This window comes from Carassius auratus, chromosome 45, assembly GCF_003368295.1.
Source record: "Carassius auratus strain Wakin chromosome 45, ASM336829v1, whole genome shotgun sequence".
Lineage (NCBI taxonomy): Eukaryota > Metazoa > Chordata > Actinopteri > Cypriniformes > Cyprinidae > Carassius > Carassius auratus.
Window position 1 is genome coordinate 18,446,022 of NC_039287.1, and position 15,866 is coordinate 18,461,887.

The 15,866-nt window shown below is 41.0% G+C and overlaps 1 protein-coding gene across 2 annotated transcripts in view; it reads right to left on the minus strand.

The window, feature by feature from the left end:
- The window catches only part of LOC113063482 (leucine-rich repeat and fibronectin type-III domain-containing protein 2-like), a 75,216-nt gene that overhangs the window by 10,696 nt on the left and 48,654 nt on the right, over window positions 1–15,866 (minus strand). The window contains exons 1-2 of one of the 2 annotated variants that reach the window (XM_026233919.1): window positions 14,580–14,619; window positions 7,047–7,100 (exon numbers count right to left, since the gene is read on the minus strand). The gene's annotated coding sequence lies outside the window, so the exon portion shown is untranslated. Of the gene's footprint in view, window positions 1–7,046; window positions 7,101–14,579; window positions 14,674–15,866 lie in introns of those variants that run through there. The other variant, XM_026233920.1, reaches the window with a different exon arrangement.

The window sequence follows — 15,866 nt, forward strand, 5'->3', positions numbered from 1 at the left end:
ACATGACCTGGCATGAAAATGTTGTAAAACACAAGATGGTAAGAAAAACTAAGGCTTTTATAAAAACATTAGGGGCTTAAGTCCTGGCCTGCAATCAAAGTCAATTAATGAACTTTTTTTCATGCAGTTCATGAAGTGTTTCACACACTCTGTGTGGCTGTAAGGGGCATGAACATCTCTGTTAACACTATGAAATCAATGGTCTATGGACAGTGGGTTTCAAAGGACCAGTGTAAAGCTAACTGACATTACAGGTTTTTCCTGCACTCAAGACATATTACACATGTATTCTGCAAGCTCATTAACATGCTCAGCCAGAGGTGAGACACTTGCACAAGCACCTCATCACCTTCAGAGCATGAAAGAGATAGACAGAGACACTTTCCCCAATTACAGTCTAAACACCTTGATACTTCAGTTAATAGGCTGGTCCTAATTGTGTTCAGTAGTTCAAACTGCACAAAAATTGCATACTTAGCAATAAAAAGCAAAGTAAATACACAATCACGGTTCACAATTAATTGCTAAAGAAATATTTGTGAATAATGGTTGAAATCTCTGCATTGGTTATATCACATTGCAGGGTAAATTTATTGTACAAACACCAAGAAATTGTTAATTCACACTGAACTTGGGAATATGTGTAAACCTTTGTAAACAAATCTTAAACAAGGGTTGCCTAACATGACCATCTTCAGCATTTACAAGTGTACAAGTACAAGGTCCTTTGTTAATTTTCTGATAAGTATTTGGAATTCAGCAAGACCAATATAAAATAAAAGACGATGGTGATAAATGTAATGGTTTTGTGTAGGATAAAGTGCATGACACAGGAGAAGACAGCAGTCTTTAATAATAAATCCAATACATAGGAGATTACTAGAATGCAATAAAGGAAAAGTAGAACAGGTGTGGGTGACTAATTAAAAAGCGATTAAATTAACTAGAAAACACAGGCAGGCAAACAGGAGAAGAACACAAAGTTATTTCTCTCTGAAAGTTCTTTAGGAGCTACTATCCATGTCTTTATTATGTCTGGCTGGATTATTGCAACTCCTATTATTTTGGCATATCAAAGGCCCAAATCTCTTGGTTACAAGTCGTCCAAAATGCAGCAGCTAGACTCCTGAAGGGATGTAAAAAGTTTGATCATTTTATTCCCCGACTGAAAATTGCATTCCCTGCCAATTCATTATCAAACTGAGTTTAAAATCTACTTGTCTACAAATCACTAAACAATATAGCTCCTACTTATTTGTCTGATTACTCCACTCCTACACTTCGGCGAGGGGATTAAGATAGGAAGGCTCTAGAAATAATCTGAACTTGAACTTGAACAGTGAAAAACTTAAGCAAACAGAATATAACCCACAGCTGGCGCAGTAAAGAGTACATATGGGGCAGGAGGGGACTCTGGAGGTGGATGAGGTGAAGGTGAAGGACAGGGAAGAGCAGATGAAGATGATGGGAGGAGCCAGGAGCAGGACTATCCAGGTAGGGACCCAGACCACAGCCAGGACAGAAGCTTATGGCAGAGTCGAGGGAGAGAGGAAACAATGTGGAGATCACGGCTCCAGGTCCACGACAGACTGAGATGGAGCAGATGGAGGAGGAGACCCAAGCAGAGCAGAGGAGACGGAGATCCAGGGTGACAGTGCTGGACTGGAGAGCCAAGGCAGAGTTCATGGGACTGAGGCAGAGATGGGGATCCAGAAGAACACAGCAGATCCGGCCCAAGCAAGAACAATGGCGTAGCTGAAGGGATGGAGGCAGAGGTGTAGCCAGTAGCCTGTAATCCTGTGGTTAAACCAGGGTGATACCAGACCAAGGCAAAGCTGGAGGGATGATGGTCCACGGTGAAAGAATATTTTCTAATTTCATATAAGATAGACCTCATGTGTCGCTCAAACACCTGCCCTTTTGTCAACTGTCTAGATAAGTACCCTTTTTGCTTTTTTGTTTTATATTTTAGTTTTTGTTCAAATTTGGCTGGTGGCATCAATTCTCATTTAAGAGTGTGTTCAAAAACTGATTGTTAATCATTGTTCGAGAGTGCACAAGCCCTTCCCATTCTCTTACACCACTTGTCACAGAGCCAATGCTGACACAAGTACACTGCACGACCTGTGATATTAACAACTGTTCATTAAACAAAAAGCTAATTATATTAACCATTTTTATACAGTTTTGACTGTCTTTACAAAAATGGTTCAAAAGAAAGCAGATCATTTCAAGACAGAGCTTTGTTTTGTTCTTGGGTGTTACGGCATTTTTGAACAATTCAATGAAACATTAGTGATCACTTCTCACGTAACACTACAGTAATCAAGACAGCATTTCTGGATTTGCCTAAAATCCTTCCACTTACATGTACATCACTTCTGTATTGTAAACACACTGATGGATCATTCAAAACCCTATTGCATTTAAAAGTGGCTGCAGTCTGTCACAGGCAACCTCTGAATGTGGATTCAGCGATCTGTTCAAAAAGCATTTTGGGTGTATTTTCACCTGACATTTAATTTGAGATCCTCCCTGATCCGTCACTATATTACATCACATTACATCTCAGTCCTGTCCTGTCGAAGCAGCGGAGAGCATCAGTGCATGACAGCAGCTGTGTTTCATCACCAGCGATGTCAACATCTCTAACCCAGATACATTTGTGGTCCCTTCGACAGATCAATGCATCTCATTCAGACTTAATAAATGCTTTTACAGAGAGAAAAGTATTAATCTAATTTGTTGAATAACATTTAATGAAACTAGTAAGATGGAATGAGTAGCCAAAAGAGACAGTAACATCTGTTAACACTCGCTAATTCATTCAAAATCATGAACTACAACATATTTTCATTGTTAGTTTATGTTAGTAACCGAAAACTGTGGATGGATACTGCAGTCAGTGCTATATTTCCACCTGTTGTATTTTAGCCCTTATTAACAATTAACACTATTCAAAACATGCTGGACCCTAGATATTACAAAGAATTCGCCTTTCAAATATTAGTGTGAAATTAAACTGAAATTGTACAAAATGTGCTCTGCATTTATGTTTTTGTGTTTTTGTTAGTTTGTCCTGTCTTTAGTTATATTCCTGCCATCAGTTTCACCAGGGAAGAACTGCTGAACATTCGGCAGAACGCATCACAAGATGTTTTTCCGGATTTCAATTATTCAGACGTTTTAGTGAACGTTGTTATCGGAGGAGCGGCGGCGCTGATCAAGCGCTTCAGGACACCATACCGGACAGCGCGCTCCATCTGCCGGGCTTTCAGCTGTTCAGAGCGGACAGCGACACAGAATCAACTGGGAAATCGCGTGGCGGCGGGACATGCTTTTACATCAATGAACGGTGGTTTACAGATGTAACTGTGTTAAAGAAGACGTGCTGTCCTGATCTAGAAACACTCTTCATTAACTGCAAGCCGTTCTATTCGCCGCGGGAGTTTCACTCGTTCATTCTGGTCAGTGTTTACATCCCTCCGCAAGCGCATGTGAGCTCAGCTTTACAGAAACTCGCTGATCAGATCACAGACACAGAACAACATCACCCGGACTCTGTTTTAATCATTCTCGGGGACTTTAATAAAGCCAATCTCTCCCGTGAACTGCCAAAATACAGACAGCATGTTACATGTCCCACCAGAGACAGTAATATATTGGATCACTGTTACACCACAATAAAGGATGATATCACTCTGTTCCACGAGCAGCTTTGGGACGTTCTGATCACCTTCTGGTTCATCTTATACCGTCCTACAGGCAGAAACTAAAATCAGCTAAACCTGTATCAAGGACTGTAAAAAGATGGACTAATGAAGCAGAGCAGGATTTACAATCTTGTTTTGACCTCACTGATTGGAGTGTTTTTGAAGCTGCTGCCACCGATCTGGATGAACTCACAGAGACTGTAACATCATATATCAGTTTCTGTGAGGATATGTGTATTCCTACAAAGACTCAACTAATTTACAATAATGACAAACCATGGTTCACTGCAAAACTCAGACAGCTCCGTCAGGCCAAAGAAGATGCTTACGTGAAGGGGGACAATGTCTTGTATAAACAGGCTAAATACACATTGGAAAAGGAGATCAAAGTGGCAAAGAGGAATTATTCTGAAAAAATAAGGACTCAGTTCACTTCCAACGACTCCGCATCAGTGTGGAAAAGTCTAAAGAAGATCACCAATTACAAGACACCACCCCCCAGCACCGTAGAGAATCAACGACTGGCTGATCTGAACGAGTTTTACTGCAGGTTTGAAAGAACACCCATCACCTGCCCTGAACGCCTCCCCACACAACCATTCACACCCTTCACAACTCCTGCAACCAGCCCTGAATGCCTCTCCAAACTACCGTTCACACCATTAACAGCTCCTGCAACCCATCCTGAACACCTCTCCAATCAAGCACTCTCACCATTCTCACCTCCTGCATCCCCCCTCTCCCCCACACCTGCAATTCAGATCAGCGAGGATGCGGTGCGCCAGGTCTTCCGGAAGCAGAAAAGGAAAAAAGCACCAGGCCCAGATTGTGTTACACCAGCCTGTCTGAAATCCTGTGCTGACCAGCTGGCCCCCATCTTCACACAGATCTTCAACAGATCGCTGGAGCTGTGCAAAGTCCCTTCATGCCTCAAACGCTCCACCATCATCCCCATCCCTAAGAAACCCAAAATTACAGGACTAAATGACTACAGGCCTGTGGCTCTAACGTCTGTAGTCATGAAGTCATTTGAGAAACTGTTGCTGTCCCACCTGAAGGACATCACTGAGCCCTTGCTGGATCCTCTTCAGTTTGCCTACAGAGCAAACAGGTCTGTGGACGATGCAGTAAACATTGGACTGCATTATGTTCTGCAACACCTAGACAGACCGGGGACTTATGTGAGGATCCTGTTTGTGGACTTCAGCTCGGCCTTCAACACGATCATCCCAAACCTCCTCCTGCCCAAACTAAATCAGCTCTCCGTGCCCACCTCCGTCTGTCAGTGGATCAACAGCTTCCTGACAGACAGGCAGCAGCTAGTGAGGCTGGGAAAATACACATCCAGCACCCGTACAATCAGCACCGGAGCTCCCCAGGGCTGCGTTCTCTCCCCACTGCTCTTCTCCCTGTACACTAATGATTGCACATCTAAGGACCCCTCTGTCAAGCTCCTGAAGTTTGCAGACGACACCACACTCATCAGCCTCATTCAGGACGGTGACGAGTCTGCTTACAGACAGGAGGTAAAAGAGCTGGCTGTCTGGTGCACTCTCAACAACCTGGAGCTTAACACGCTCAAAACAGTGGAGATGATCGTGGACTTCAGGAGAGACCCCCCTGCACTCCCCCCACTCACCATCATGAACAGCACTGTGACTGCAGTGGAGTCATTCAGGTTCCTGGGCACCACTGTCTCTCAGGACCTGAAGTGGGACATTCACATTGACTCCATTGTGAAAAAGGCCCAGCAGAGGTTGTACTTTCTTCGCCAGCTGAGGAAGTTTAACCTGACACAGGAGCTGCTGAAACAGTTCTACTCCACCATCATTGAATCCATCCTCTGCACTTCAGTAACTGTCTGGTTCAGCTCAGCTTCTAAATCTGACCTCAGAAGACTACAGAGAGTAGTCCGGACTGCTGAGCGAATCATCGGTTCAACTCTTCGTTCTATTCAAGAACTGTACTTATCCAGAGTGAGAAAAAGGGCTGTCAAAATCACTCTGGACCCCTCACATCCAGCACACTCCCTCTTTGAACTGTTGCCATCTGGTCGACGCTACAGAGCACTGAGCACTAGAACGACCAGACACAGGAACAGTTTCTTCCCTCAGGCAATCCATCTTATGAACAGCTGATAATAACTGCAAACACACTACACTATTTAGATTTATATACACATACACTTATTTATCTAACACACATACTTAGTGTACACTTAAATTTTGCACATAATATACATGTACATAAATAACTGCATTTTGTAATATACCTGCCTACAATTGTCAATTTGTATATTGTCATTCCTTATCTACTTATTTGTATTTTTTTTATTCTTTTATTATGTGTTTTATGTTCTGTTGTACTGCGAAGCTTCTGTCACGAAAACAAATTCCTCGTATGTGTAAACATACCTGGCAATAAAGCTCATTCTGATTCGGATTCATTTTCAGAATTAACATTTCCTCTCATGCATTTGGGACACCTTGAGTCAGTGCTGCACAACCGAATCTGAGGCAGTGACGTCAAGAGAAGACAGGATACTGCAAAGAGGGCTGCTGAGGTGTTGCCGTGCATCATTTAAGGATGAAAATTTCTAATTATTTAAATGCTCATCCCTCGTGGTCCCGCTGGAAACAAAGGGCCCCAGGCTATCACCTGACCCGTCTCTGCAGATGGGAATCTGGAGGAATGATCCCTGACACCAGCAGGGAATAAGGCCTCAGACAATAAAAGTCTAATTTGACACATTAGCCTTTGGAGTGCTTTCACATCGGCCTGAATTTAAGACGACGATGCCTCAGGGACATGAGGGGAATGAGGGGACGTTTCTAAATGGACCCCGGCAGTCAGGAGCGTGACACTGTGAAATCTTCTGGTGTCCTCGGAGGGTCGAATCATAAAACCTTTTTCCATCTAACAACTGCAGCATCACACTTTCATTTCTCCATTATAGGCACTGATCTCTCTCTGTCTCTCCAGGATTTATGCAAATTCATCCAAACGCCACTTTATTCACAGCAGCTTATGCTTTTGTCTCACTTCCACAATGTTGCTCACAAAAAAACATTAAAAAATCAAAATCCAGAATTCTGAACCCAAATAAATTGGTCAATAGATGTTCAACTGCCCTTCTGCTGTATTGTAGTGAACTGCACTGAATAAAATTAAAATGTACATTTGTCACAAGATTCAGTGTATGGTAAATAACCATCATGACAGAAATTCACACATTTATAAACTGTTAGAAGTAAAAAGCTACAATTTGAGACCAGAAATTCAGTAATTATAATAATGAAGATAATGATGATGATAATAATAATGACTGTGCACCTGTTTGTAAGGAAGCTTGTAAATTCATTTCTCTATCCAATGCTGTCACGTCACCTGACAAAAGAATGAACGATAGGTTAAAGGCTTCCAGTCTTTTTATTATTATTATTAAACAATACAAACATTAAAACATTAAGGCAGTGCACTTAAAATCATAAAGACAAAAAAAGAATAACAGAAAAAGAATATACACACAGATTTGTTGCCAGGGAAACTCCTTTTATCAAGTTTATGGTCAAAGATTATCGTTCATGTGATGAAGGAACGACTCGAAAATCCCGAACACTCATGAGATGAACTCATCAAGTCTCTTTCCGGCTCAGACTGCGTTGGTTAACTCTAACCTGATGAATGGTCAGATTCAACTTACAGCATTATAGTTTTGTATTGTTTGTAGTGTGATCAGTGTTTGCACAATGATAATCTTTGACGACGCTTAATTCAGGTGCAAAGAATCCTTGATTCGTGACATTCTGAGCTCTGTTATCCCTCGATAACAACCTGTAAAAGCTGATAACAAGGTTTTAAAATATTTTGACCTTAATTCTTTTATTGTCTTAATTATTTAGAGGTGAAATGTTGTGTAATATGTGGTTTCACTGCACTGTTTCCCTTAAATGTCCAGTGTTATCAGCTTTTACCAGTTGTTATCCAGGGATAACGGACAGCCAGCGAGTGACCAATCAGAATCAAGTATTCCCCAGAGCCGTGTAATAATGTTGTTATCTAAACTGGTGCTTTGCAGCCAAGCAGGAGTTTTATAATGTGACTCTCATAAAGCTCAGGCTTTGAGTCCAAGCAGAAGCACCTGTCAGCTGGTTGCTCTCGCAGCGGCCGGGACTAAACAGTTAATCCCATCAGCCCTTTTGATTTCAGCAAATCACTTTGAGTGAACAAAGACAAGGTGATTAATATTCATGACTCTGACAGTCTGCCACCAATTAGTGCAACAAACACAGACCTGCCGACAATATGTATGCTACCTGATGGAAGACATGAGCAGCAGGAGAATGTCTCCTTGACTAATTTAACAATCTTAAATAGAGAAAAAGTATTTATATCTGAAGTAACTTGTAGTGTGTTCTTAACCTCAGACCTTATTATTATCAGTCTTTTTCACAGACTTGTTCTTGCTCAATTGCTTTAGAATAGAGCTCTTGGGACTCCAAAGACGCTGACTTAGGGATTCACTGTATAAAAGTGAACAAGAACAATTTGTTGAATAAAAAAACTAGAAATCAGCAGTGATAACTCTCAGTTCATGCAGAAATGTCTAAAGATGCATTTCTAAACCGGGTCATTCCTTATTCCCAGGTAAGTATATGGATAAATTAAGTGATAACCTCAATTTCAGATTCTAAAACAGAGGTAACTTTCATGGTATGTAAGATCATTCTCGTTCACAATTCTCTAAGAAATGATTAAAGTTCAAGAGATGATTGCAGTAGATGTCGATGTGCACTAAGAACAGAAGAAAGAAGAGGCATGGCATGGTTAATCATGGTTTTATGTGATGTACGTTGAGCCTGTTTTCTAGGATCCCCCCCAATGTATGTGTACATCCACAGAAACACAGCTTCAGCTGGCCAGTATTGTCACCGTCTCATTATTGTATTTCACGAATGCATTTCCAGTGTAAAGAGAACTATGTACTTTTAACTTCAAGAAACTACCTGAAACTCACAATTTTTGGGAAATTGTCAGGCTTGGCTCAAATTACTGTTATAAGGCCAGAAATTCAATATCAGTCAGTGTTACTCATGATGTCTTAATATTATATCTCTCATTGAAAATGAATGACTTCAGGTAACTTAGTCTTACCAAATCACTGGCAGTGTGAACGCCTCTTAGAAGGGCTGTGACATATATGAGCGATCACCACTGTTGGGAACATTACTTTAAGAAAAAGTAATTAGTTATAGTTACTCACTACTTGTTCCAAAAAGTAACTGAATTAGTAACTGAATTACTCTATAATAAAAGTAACTCGTTACCAGGGGAAGTAACTATTTGCGTTACTGTAAAAAAAAAAAGAAAAAAAAAAGTTGCTATGTTTTTTTTTTTCAGTCTTCACAAGTCAGTTAAAATGAGTAGAACAGACAGGTGTTCGTACATAACTACTAAAGCCACTAGCTTTGTAGATGCGTGTGTATCACATTACATGTACGTTCTTGCCTTTGACCACAAGGAATTTAAAGTAGTGCTTATATCTCCACCTTGAAAATGCCAACTTTTCATCGGATTGCTCCTGACTCACCATCTCTGCTGCTGCTGTGCGAATCTTCCTGTAGCTGTTGCGTGCGTGGGTGCGCGCATGTGTGTGTGTGTTTGGCGCCACTGGCGTAAAAACACTGGCTCTGATTGGCTACCATGAAACACATGACTCTGCCTTAGCCAATAATAATTGCTTATCTCGTTATTAACCCACCTCCTCACTCGCTGTGTGAGCCAGGGGTGCGTTCGGATTACATAGTTTAAATCATAAATCAATGCATAGTAACGCACCACATTTAACGTCCAGTAATGTTAACGGCGTTATAACGACGGGAAAAGTAATTAGTTAGATTACCCCGTTACTGAAAAAATAACGTCGTTACCTAACAGTGTTCTTTTAAACGGCATTATTCCAGACACTGGCGATCACTGCACTATAAAAACATACAGTAAAGGGCCATTCACACAAAACATATTTTTACAGCTAAAACACAATGGTCAAACACATTTACATAGAAAAACAATGTAAATGCAAAGCAATGCAATGCAAAAATGCATTCTCTGTGAACAGCCGGAGGTTTCAGACCTCAAACATTCCTCCTCATGAGCCAAAAACAGTTTCTTCTTCCTCCACATTGTAATGTCACGCTGTGGTAGATGCACAGTCTGCTTTTCCTGATCAGCGGCAGTGAACATTGCCGTGAAGCAAAAGACTCAGGGACTCACTGAAACTTTTAAAGTAGTTCTCATTTAGGGTGCTTTCACATCTCTAGTTCAATTCATTTGGTCCGAACCAAGGGCAAACAAATATACTTTGTAGCATATTTCAGTTTTTTTGGTTCCTTTTCACACCGCACTGATTGCTTTGGTCCGTACCAGTTGAAACGAACCAAGATGCAGTCACATGACAACATCCACATCACTGATTGGCCATGACGTATTTCCTAAACTGCTTTTCGATTGGTCAGAATTTACGTGTGGGAAAATTCCAACATAAGAGGAAAAGCCAGCAAACAACAAAGAGACAACACGACTACACGACTGTGCGGGCTGGTTTTGTCCCTGGCCATAATCTATTGTTTGTATACACCACAATATGCAAAAAATACATTTCTATAATGAAGTGTGGATGCGGCTTGAAAACAACGTTCTAATGCAGTGAAAACGGCGAGAGGACATCGCTCGTAACTTCAAGCGGAGGCGTGCATTAATTCTTCTTAACTCTGACATGCTCATGGTCATCTGACCATTTCTATGAGGCTCCGCACCTCCTCACTACTCCAAGTTTGTCCACGAGCTGCCATGCTAAGTGCAATCTGTCAACAAACACTTCCTCATCCCATAATGCACAGCGCAGCTGACTACGGCAGCTGGTTTAGTCCAAAAATGATCAGTACTTTTTGCAGTTGGTTCTGTTCGAGGTCTGATCACATTCTCACCACAAACGAACCGCTCCAGAGTTCATTTGAAAGCGTACCGAGACCACCTCTTCAAGCAGGTCTCAGTACGCTTGTTTGGTCTGCTTTTGGTGCGCACCCGAGTGCAATTGCTGCTTTCTCACCAGCCCAATCGAACCGCACCAACTGGGGAAACAGACTCTGGTATGATTCAACCGAACTAAATGAGGCAGATGTGAAACCTAAGGGCTAAGAGTAAGACCATCAGATGTTGTGTTATTTGTGGTCTCCAGCAGATGCAAGCAGAGTGAATGTCATTATAATCAATGATGCCATCGACACTGAATACAGTAGACAGGTGTCCAGTACTATTTCTGATGTAGAGATCACCCTTGAGCTACTCCTGACCAATGAGGAGACAAGGTGATCCTTTGGGAATCGTTACATCGTCAACACAAGCATTAAGCTGTTGACCAATCACAACAGACTGGGCCAGCTGACCAATGAGAGCAGACTGGGAGTCTGGAAAGGCGGAGCTTCAGCGAGACAGGAGTTAAAACAGAGTATTTCAGGCAGAGGGCACCTTTTGAACTTAAAATCCTGTATTCTAGTAGACACAAAAATAAAATGATGAAAATTAGCATTACATGGGAACTTTACAAGAGTGGCAGCACTAAAACGAGTGTTCAGACAGAGAGTTAGAATCAAAGCAGAATTTTTTTTTTTTTTCCTTTTTTTTTTTTTTTTTTTTTAAAGTGAAAGTAGAGAAAAAAGGATGTTAATGTGATATAAGGCATGTGATGACCCAGATGAGCACAGGATCAAGAGCAGAGACAGCTTACATTCAGCTTGTGCTTCCACCTACAGGATGGTGCAAAGGTGTAGGCAGAGCAAAACGCTGAAGAGTGTTCATCTATGAATAGACTCGAGAATATGTGCTCCATTATCATGTTAGCAGGGGGAGATGCACAGAGCTGTTGCTAAGTGGTGAAAATAATCTCAGTGGCCTCGCTTTTGCTCTAATAATAGATCATTTCTGTTTGTTAAGTTACACCATCTTTTTCACACGGCTGATTTTAAAGGGAACGCATCCACAGCACTACTTACTTATGAAATAAAAGAGTTCGCTATATGATATGAGACGACGAGACCTTAATCCATTTCCATTCATCAAAAGGGGTCTGAAATATGTACCATGTATCATGATAATGATATACTGATTGGGGGAAAATGATGCCGTTCTGAATGACGGTCAAAGGAGAAAGATGCTTTTCCTCTAGAATGGTGTTTATCTCCAGCTAGTGAGCGGCCTGCTCTCAGAAATCCTGTGAGGATCTGAAATATCTGCATTGTAAATGCATTACCAGTGCATGGATACTGAGAACCTGGCTGATTTATATCCACACACACAGAGGGAGAGATGCATTCACAGCAGACAGGCTTTTGGGACACAGAGGTCAGAAAAGATGCTAATCCATTCAGTCTCTCTGGACGTCGCACTCAATGCTCCTCCTCTGAAAGCAGAATCAATTGACAATTTCCTTCAAAAGGAAGCAGCACAGAGCTTTAATACCAAACGGATCAGTTCAACATTCCGCTGATGAAATTTTCCAGAGGATCAGCTTCGTCTCAGAGTCAGAGAAGCCAATGATGGCTGGTCCGAGATCCGACCATAAAATGATCTGTCGAGGCAGCAGCTGGAACGTCACTAATAAAGTTTAATGTTCTCGACTTCCTACAGCAGGAAAGCGCTCGATTCATCACTTTAGATTGGACTGAAGAGATCTGTCAGGGCTTGAGCCACGGTCACTGTGGTCATACTCTATTATCACTTACATTCACACTGAGAGATTAAAACAGAGAGGTACTCAAGCCCGTCCAACAACCAGACCTCCAGCAGATAATCTGCTCTTCTGCTGAGAAACACTTCTCAAACAAAGCTGCTGCTCTAAAAATAACACGGTGTCCTAACCAGGAGCCCAGCGATTCTTCTCCAAAACTAGAGACAAGATGTCTAGCGCAGCAGCTGCTATTGCTCTGTCGTGTCTGGTTAGGACATCAGGAGATCCCAATAGAAAGACCGATATCAGTTATTTAGTGGGATTAAATCCTGTCTTTACAGCTCATATAACACACATTTTGTAAAGACTTCTAAAGAGCCTAAAAAAAAATTCAAATTAAAAAACACAAGCTGTACACATACTACAGTGAGTACAGAAAAGAATCAGCCGCCTTTATAATAATTCTGTTGCTTTGCAGCCGGAACGAAGACAGACACAGTTTGTGTTTTATCCAGCTGTATTTACTGTGCAACTTATACATCGAATGAAAGATAAAACACCAACATGTCAGAAAAACATTTCATAATAATAATAATAATAATAATAATAATAATAATAATAATAATAATAATAAAATAAAATAAAAACGATTGCAAAAAGGATCGCCCCACATAAAAATGAGCTGTAAACTCAATCCAGTGTAGATGATGCTCATTTTGATTAGTCTTTGAAATGAACTTACCTGGAGCATTTCAGTCTCTAGTAGAGCAACTCAAACAATCAACTATGAGTGGCAAGGCACTGTCAAAAGATCTCCAGGATAAAGTTGTGGACACACTCAAGTCAGGAGATGGATACAAAAACATTTCAAAGGCTTTATCAATGCCTAGAAGCACAGTGGAGTTTATTATTAAGAAGTGGAAGGTACTTGATAAAACACAGATCCTCCCTGGATCAGGACGTCACTCCAAACTGATGAAAGAGCTGGAGAAAACTGAGGCGACCGAGACCTACAGCAACTCTGAAGCAGCTGCAGGTATTTATGTAAAGAGTCATTGTGTGCATGTGACAATAATATGACAAATTCTCCACAAATGTGGCTTGTTTGGGAGGGCTGCAAGATAAAACCACTCCTCAAGACAGGCAACATTCAGTCAGACTGAGCCTTGCCAAAATACACGTGAAGATTCTGAGGCAGATGTTCTGTTCTGGTGTTTCTCTGCAGCTGCGACTGGAGCACTGCTCAGGATAGAAGGGAATAGATTCCTGAGCAAAATCTGCTGCCTTCTGCCAGAAAGTTTCAACGGGAAGAAGGTTTCCATTCCAACATGACAGTGACCCAGAGCACACAGCAGAACTACACACAGTGGAGAAAGGAGAAAAAGGTGAATGTCCTTGATGAAGATCAGAGCCCAGACTTAAACCCCACTGAAAATATGTGACTGCAGTCCACAAACACTCAGCATCAAATTTAACTGAACTTGAGCAGTCGTGCAAAGAAGAGTGAGCAAGTGTTGCAAAGTGTAGATGTGCAAAGTTAGTAGAGACAAACCCCAGCAGACTGAAGGCTGTAATTAAAGCAGGTGCTTCAACAAAATACTGACAAAAGGTGGTGATCCTTTTTCCAACTCAGTGATTCTGGTTTTTATTTTTAATTATTTATTTCTGACATGTTGGTATTTTGGTCAAAATGCAGAACATCAGCTAATTTCATAAACCATTGTATTTTCTCAATTTATCAATACAGATCCTCCAAGAAGTTCTTATCAGATTTGCACATTAGTGATGTTATGTTCAGTCGAATGAGCACAAGAGACGCAGGACGGGGAGCAGAAGCTATCTGAAAAAAGATGGACAGTGTTTTTTCTGTGATTTATTTATTTTTTATTATTTATTTATTTTTTTGCAGGAGGGTACAGAGAAGCAAAGAGCGAGGAGGGTCAGAAAGAACCATGAGCAGGTGACACACAAACCCAAGTCTAATCAAAGTCTATTTGTTAAATATTATGAAAAATATATTAAACTTTCGAAACATTATAATGTAGTGCACAGGAACAAATCCTTGGCTGCTAAGTGTGAATGAGTGAGAATCAGAGCTGCCAATCTGGTGTCTGATGAAGTGAAGCGGTGTGTTTCCTCACCTGTGTCGCTCTGCTGCTGCTCTGCCATAGGCTCAATCCCTCAGTCACGTCCCACGATCCTCCTGTCTGCAGCTGGAGGCTGATGATGACACCCCTGAGGAGAGGAGATGTTCAGTTTCTACTACACAAACACATGATGGTGAGGAAAACAGAGGCTGACAGCATTATGACGGAGCTGTACAGACACATCACATGACCATAGCCTTAAATGTATATGATAGTACCAGATTTTCATACAGGTCAGAGGGCAGGATTACATGCATTCATTTAATAAATGACTTTTTATATAACTTGTTTATTTATATATATATAAAGCCTTATTTAGTATTTTTCTAACTTAGCACAAGTGATAATTCAATTCGAAACGTCACACAAATCGCTGATGCTGCTGTAAATCAACAGTGAGTCCTGATATTATTCAGACTGATGTTGCTCATCTGAGCTAGTCTGGTTACAGACATAATCGCTCGTCTCCCGTGAATCAAAAAGCGTTCGCAAAATCAGCCAGTGAAAGCTTTGACTTTTGCCATTCTGGAGGTTTCGTTTTGCTTGGCTGGGTTCAGGGAAGTTGAGGCTGAAAGCAGCTGCGTTTGGTTAGATAGGATTTCATGTGAATGTCGGCTAATCTCAGTGAGCGCAATGAAATATAAAAATGATTCCTTGCCTGCCAGCTCGCAGTAATAATGATTAAAGGAGATGAGGAGTGAGTTCCTCCCAGTGAGAGTGAGCAGATGCTGACACGGACCATAAATCCCTGAACTATCTGCAGCACAACAAGCCCAGGATCAAATTAAACCAAACTGTTAGGCTGCTAACCCTAACCACATCAAATCTCAGCTCAATCCATTACTGTGAAGGGTTCAGAGTTCTGTGTGTCACCGCTGGTATCAACCAGAAGAGCTCTTAATAGTACACTTGTTGTATGCACTTGTTGTAATGTTTTTTTTTTTTTTTTTGTACTTGCAAATAATACAATATTAATGAAATAATAAAAACAGTACACTTTCATGACTACATTTCTTAAAATGATGTACAGTAGGTGGCCGACCAAAATGCTTATTACCACCACCGCAGTGTACACACTTCTAAAAAGTGCCCTGTTAAATGTAAATGTAAAATTTATTTTAAAGTACATTTTAAATAATAATTTTATTTTTTTTACCCATGCTTTAAAGAAGTACACTCACATTGATGTTGTGACTAACATACTAAAGCACTTGATTATCAGTATAAGTTATCACAATAATAGATTTTAAATTGCAACTTCATTTCAAATGTGCGTTTGAC